Here is a 7,364-nt window from a genome sequence, read left to right as displayed (position 1 = left end):
TGAGTAAATCATACATGTATTATATATATTATATTGCGATCTTTTATTTTTCAGCTTTGTTTGTTCGGCTGAAATCTTTCTAAAATAAATAAAAGATAATTAAAATTAGATACAATGTAAAATTGTAGACATGGTGAAATATTTGGCAGAAATAACTTGATCGGGTAGTCATTAATTATTATAATGTGTTTTTTTTATTATTTTATTTGTTAGAAATCGAGTTATACTTAATCAAGTTATTTATCAGATAAAAATCCATCTGGTTTGAATTTTAAGCCTTTATTGTAATCGTTTATTGTTCGGTTAACGTTAGGTTATTTTCCATTTTTTTTGCAAATATTTCTTATTATTAAGTTATTTTTATCAACATTATGATAAAAATATTGCTGGAATCATTAATGTATTATATTTTTATGTCTGTGTAAAGGAAATTCACGGTAATTGCGAGTTTTTTATCTTTTAAAACAATTAATAATTTAGTATAATTCGCTGAAGTTAACCTGTAAGTTAAAAGTTTATTTTTCGAGCCCAATATTATTTTCACAATTTTATGGTTTTCTGATACGTTTTGGCTAATGTGCATATATAAAAATTCAAAAATTAGACTTCTCGATAGCTGGCTTTACATAATATATAAATATAGGCAATCATTTGAGTTCTATTACTAAATATGCTTGAATAATTCTTGTTATGCGAAAAGGTACAAAATAAGGTATTATCTATACTGTATATCTTTTTTATTTAAATGTGAATGACTGCTTCCTGTATGAAAATATAATGAAAGTTGTTTGAATATAGAAAATGTGGCTTTAAACGTTTTTCTCATATTAGACAATTAAAATATTTTGATACTTTAGGCAATAAAAATATACATTAAAAAAATTAATAAAGATAAGAAGCTAGAAGAAATTTTTAAGTCAACGATAAAAATTTAATAACATGAACAGTGCAACACGTAAACTAGAGTTTAAGCATAAGTAGGAGATTTTGTACATTTTTAATATGCTAAAATTCATTTTAGAAAAGGTATTATGATTAATACTATTTTGCATGGTATCACTTTGAAACCTATAAAAAATTTACGTTTGTATGAGCAATGGTTTCATGATTTTAATATGATAAATATATTGATCACACTGGTTTAAGAAATAAAATAAATAGAAAGATTTTTAAAAATAATAATAATTCACAATGAATTAGAGGCTTTGACGATATTTCCGGGGCTATAAAAGGGATATATGGATGCAAAAGAAATTATTGTTATAAGCTTACCGTGAATCTCACTCTCGACTTTCGAAATCCATTATAGTAACTCTTATGAATATGTCAAATGAACGAGAAATACTGTGAAAAAGAAATGCCTTTGGCTGTAAAAATAAGAAGAATATCCCATTTCCTCACGCCATTTATTCCTTTTAAGAAATGAAATGAGGAATTGTTCTTCAGTTCATGAAAATGATTTAAGTGTAATTTTATTATACATTTTTTATTTATAAAATAAATTAAAAGGCTTGAAAATTGAAATAAAAAAATTTAAAACAAAAAATAACACTGAATGAGCTATAGACTATAAAATAGATTACAGAAAAATATATCTTTTATGTTTAGAATAGATAATTAGACATAATCTTTGCTTATATAATCGATAAACAAACATATTCTTGCATAATTTAATATTAAATCAAATAAAAACTAAAAGTATAGTGTAATATAAAATTATGCAATGTTTTCCGAGAGGATATTCCTTTTTAATTATGTATTAAGCCATTGTAAAGCATAAACTTATTATTTTATATTTATGCATCATGTAAAAATTTCAAGGTGTTGATTTATGACCATCGGAATTTAAATCTGTTAAATAAATTATTTCTGCTAAAAAAATGGTTATTTTTCTAAAATAGAAAATTACTTGGTGGCCGAATTTTTTCCCGGTAATCTATGAGCTTTACAATTATCAATAAATAATGATACTTAAAGAAATTTTTTTCGGAGATACGTGCGAAAGGACAATATATCATATACTACGTAGATCTTATAAATTACTTGATCGCAGCGGCTTGACTCAAATCGTAATTTAACTATTAAAAAATTTATACCAATGAATAACTATACAGACCCTATTTTATATAAAAATTTTGTGTTTAAGCTTATTATTATAAACTTAATTAAGAAATAGTAAGAATCAGAGGCCACGAAAGTAATTATTTTTAGTTATATTGTTGCAAAAATCTAAGCTAAGTAGAAGAAAAGGTGTTTTTGAGATGTGATCTTGGTATTTACAAAAAGAATATTGTATTCTTGTTAAAATTAAATTCATATTTTTATCCTCCTCAGTTTTTACATCAGAAAAATAGCGCATTTAAAGGCATACTAAAATACCTATTTATAAATTAACAAGCTTTTTAACTGTATTTTGCATAAAAAATTATCAATAAAACATGGTATGGAAATGGCTACAGCTAGAGAAAAAATTTTTCAATTTTGTTTCTTCTTCATATGAAGAATTTCATCAAAAAGATCTGTTTCTAGTTATATTATCTGTTTTTATATAGGAATTTTTGAAGTTTTGCATGCTTAAAGCTGTTTTTTTATGTTTAAGATATTATAAGGATATATAATTTTTCTGAATCAATAAAAAGAATCATGGATTATTGAAAATTTGAACCATAAAATCATACAATTTGTATTTAATTTTATTTCAATCTTGGAATACTTTTAAGTACTATACATGGTAAGAATAGCAATCGTTTTTGACATTTTTATTCTCTATTTATTCTTTTTAATATCATTGAAACCTTAAAATTGTTTTTTTCCTTTGTTTGCGGCCAATTTTTTTTTCGTTTTATTTACTGTATATGCATCAAACCACTATAATTTACGAACAATATAATGATTTAAAACCATCTAATTTTATACTTATGTCGCATCTATTGCCTTAAAAAAATCCAATTCATATGTAAAAGGTTTTCAGCAACTATGATGATCTCTTCAGAGGTCAATGTAAAATGTGATGCGCACCAGAAGATTTTTAGAAAGACCTTTCAGCAGGCTTAATTCTTTGATATCATATCATATCAATCTATATGCTTAAATAAATTTTTGGCATTAATATTGAATTAAATACAATCAAAAAAAAATGATTTTCTTTAAATCCAAATCAATAAAGGATTGTGACAATTAAAAATACAAGAAACCAAAAATCTATCTAAAAAAAAATAAACCATATATATTTAAAAATTTATAAGTGCACTGGTTCTGTGGTTTATATTATGGCTAAAATTTATAAATAAAAATTCTTATGAAATTTCCTATTCAAAATATTTCAGTATTTGTTTAAAAAAATAGCATGCTAATAAAACACCACAAATCACTTTAAAACTTAAAAAATATTATAGAATCTAAAAAACGAAATTATATAATTTTATATGTCAATGATTCAAAGTCAACTTTAAACAATACTTTTTAATAGAAGAAACATCTTTTTAGGAGAATGAGGATGTTTCTATATTAATTACATTGACGAAAATGTCCTAAAAGCGCTATAGGGTATCAGATTTGACTTTTGATATCTATAGATACCCTTCTTTAGTATGTACAATCATTATATCTTTTAGACAAAACAGTGTCTTAATTCTCGTTAATACTACATAAGATAAATTTTCTAGATACTGCAATCAGAAATTATACCTTATCACCAACATAATCAAAATTAAAAAAAAATAGACCTTATAAAACTCGAAAATAAATTCAATCAAGAAGCGTTATAAAAACTTATTAAATCTTATGAAGCCATTACAATAACATAAATGAAAAAAATGAAATTTTCGATAGATAGTCTGTACTTAAAGCTGCGGTTTATAATTTTTAATTAAAAGAGCTGATTTTTTATTGATTTTTCGAACTCATCACGATCATATTTAGCCCCATACTTTACTCAGAGTGGAAGTTAAAAAAATGATGAGGCTTCAGATCATAAATGTGCTCAATTTTCGATATCGGGCCAGATCACTGCAATTTTTTTTAAAAAACAGGATGGGCACACTTTAAAAGTATATCAAGGAGAGAATGTGATTATAGTTCAGTTATTACTGCCTTCGAATGATTTTTTTTAGAAATATTATTTGGGTATTTGTAAGTTTAATAGAAAATGAAAAAAAGAATGAATTTTCAGTAGTTTAAATCAACTTAAAAAGTAATTTATTTAATTATGCAAGGAAATAATAAAATAATAAAACTATATCATTATATATGAGTTTTACAGGGCATAAATGGAAACCCTGAAAATATGTGATTTCAACAGCTGTACATATATTTTCTGTATATAATATTTGATGTGATTAAATACAGGACAAACAAATCATATTTCGAAAATTTTTTGACTTACGAGATTTGATGCATGAATTAAGGTTAATATAAGGATTTAATCGCTCGATAAAAAAATAAAAAAAACGGAAATTTAAATATAGAAAATTATGGCTCGTAAAAATATATAAATTTGTGCCAAAGTTCTTTTTCTAATATTTTGCGGCTTCTTGAATATAAATGTATTTTTAGCAACAAAAATCAAAATAATTCTATACATCAACCAGTATCCCTGAATATCCCCATAAGCACCCATTTGTGACTGGAATGAAATAAAACTTCCTATAAGCCTTTTAACGCAAATACGGTACATATCGATATAACCGTGCATTGTGCTTCTATTAATGAATATTCTCTAATTTATATTATAAGAATATTAACATCGGAGGAAATAGATTCGCCCTATATATTTTTTTTTATAAAAATATAAAATAAATCTAGTAAAAATTGTTTTTAACATGAAATTTATATCCTTTAGATGAAAATATTTACCATAATCTTAAGATTATAATAAAATCAGTAGAGTCGGAATGAAAATAATGCTTCTAAATAGAGCCCAATTGATTTTGTACAGAAAAATTATCCTTTTTGGCTTGTAAATAATTTTTAATTTAATCTTAAGAATTATAATGAAAACCTTTATCTAAAAAATATGAATACACCAGAATCCATATAAAATTCACATGGTTTTTAGGTTATTTTGACCCATATATAGTCTAAAAAATTAAAATAATAAATTAAATCTTACTGAATATAATAAGTAGATATTATTATCTCTTGAAGCAAATAATATTTTATTGCCCAATATATTAGTTAATATATAGCTTTGGTTTTCTAAGTTTTTTTAACTAATTTCATCTGGCTAGAGTGAAGATTTATTCATAAAAACTACACACTATAATTTTTTAAATATACAAGAACATGACAATTTCTATAGAAATTTTAAATCATTCTGCTACTATTTTTACGTTAGCAGATTATATCATTCAAATCTACTTTACGGTGTTTTATCAGTCGATATCCTTTATTTATTTAACCCTTATATCAGATGTAACATTTTGATGCTAAATTATGTTTTTAAACAGGGATAATTTGTATTTTTTCGGCTTGTATTAACTGTTTTGTGGACTGTTTCTAAAAAGCGCTTAAATTTTTTATGTGTCTTTTTTTCAATACACCTGAAATTGAGAGCAGAAAAACTAAATGTAAAATAAAAAACTAGCTAAACGTGATACTATGGCTATAAATTCGTTGTTAGCATTAATATTTTAGAGACTTTAGGATAAAACGGTAATTTTTTTAACAACATCGGCCTTAAATAATGGATTTTAATTAATTGTCAATATTATTTTTCTGTACATAATATATATAGAATTTTCAGAGGTTATTAAATTTACACGAACATACATAAATTTGGATTTAAAAACTTCAATTCAAGAAATTTCGCAATGAATAAATTATTTCATACTAAAGATATACAATTTTAAACGTCAATTTATTTAAAACTTTATGATATAGGACTAACAGAGATTTTCTCCAATTTATTTTGTCTAATGATGGACTATTCTGATACATTGAGACTATATAGGGCAAAAGGGGTTTACTGGGAATTGAACCCAGGACCGCGCGCACCCTAAGCACGAATCATACCTCTAGACCATAAACCCTCGCAAAATTCTAAAGTGAAAATACATATATTTATTTAATATAAACAATAATAATGTTTTCGTTTTACTGTAGATTTTCATCAAAATGTGCGGAATTGATATTGTCAAATTTATAAGGATTTTCGTATAAAACAGATATTTGATCACTGAATGATCTTTTCTTATCTTTTAAGAATTTAGAAATATTCTATTTACTTTAAGTAGATTTTTATGCAACATAATGCCATATAATATGCTAAAATTTTAAAAACTAGGCAATGTAATTTTATTCTGCTTTTAACTCCGAGTATTGAAATGGAGAACGTTATTGTATCCAATAGAATCAAAAAAATATGGATATATGATAATATCAAACATTGTCAATATTAATTAAAAATAAAGCTAAGGTAAGAAAAATTAAACAAAACTATAATTTGATTTAATGTTTTATTTTCTTTTTATGTAAATTTAAGCGCATAACCTGTGTGTTTTTTTGAACAACAATATATAAGGTACTTCTGTGAATAACACCACCTTTATTTATTTCATATAATATCGCCCTTTTGAGTTATTAACACATAGTTTTTTTCATTATTATTTTAATGTTTATGTGCTTTCGCTTTCTTTGATATTCTAGGGTTCATTATATTTAGTTTATAAAATTATGTGACCTAAAAACATGTCTAAAAGCAAATAATAATGATGCAACCTCGGTGTTTTATATTATATTGAATTTTTATAATTAAGTACTAAGTTTCTTCTTCCTATAAATTATATCTACAGTGATAATGACGGCCTATTAGGAATATTTAACGAATCCTTAATCCATCTTTAGACGCCTTCCTCTCATCTATCTTCATCAACTGCTCTTGTTCTGTCAAATGATATGAGTTCGCAGTTTATGTTAAATAACTTATATTAATATTTATTACAAGCGATATATTTGAAGAAAACACTTGAATCAATAAGTCTTGAAAAAATATTTTTTTTGAGGAATATTGTTGAGGGCATATGGCTGAAATATGTATTAACTAAGTATAATTTGTAGGGTAATCTCAAGTTTTACTTAAACAAAATTAAATTTGTAAAAATACTGTATTACAGCAAATAAATTTTCGATTTTACTGTTTATACGAGGCTTTTTTATAAAAAAAATTATTTATTTTGAAAATACTGCTTTTTGCATTAAATAAAACTATGAATTTCAGTAATTTCAAGAAAATGTAAAAATAAAAATAAAAAAAATATTTATTCACATAAAACCAGACATTCATACTATTATATGTTTTATAAAATGCTTATTAAATGTAGATATGACATAAATTAAACATAATTTATGCTTTTTGCAGCTAAATG

The 7,364-nt window shown here is 24.2% G+C and overlaps 1 non-coding gene across 1 annotated transcript; it reads right to left on the bottom strand.

Annotated features, from left to right (window-relative positions):
• Positions 1-5,957: 5,957 nt before the first annotated feature.
• TRNAP-AGG (transfer RNA proline (anticodon AGG)) lies at positions 5,958-6,029 on the bottom strand. The gene has a single exon. It is a non-coding gene; the product is annotated as a tRNA-Pro (tRNA).
• Positions 6,030-7,364: the final 1,335 nt, after the last annotated feature.

The sequence above is a fragment of the Rhyacophila brunnea genome, unplaced genomic scaffold, assembly GCF_057557595.1.
Source record: "Rhyacophila brunnea isolate RB1 unplaced genomic scaffold, BYU_Rbru_1.0 scaffold_73, whole genome shotgun sequence".
Lineage (NCBI taxonomy): Eukaryota > Metazoa > Arthropoda > Insecta > Trichoptera > Rhyacophilidae > Rhyacophila > Rhyacophila brunnea.
This window is presented reverse-complemented; position numbering and strand designations above follow the sequence as displayed.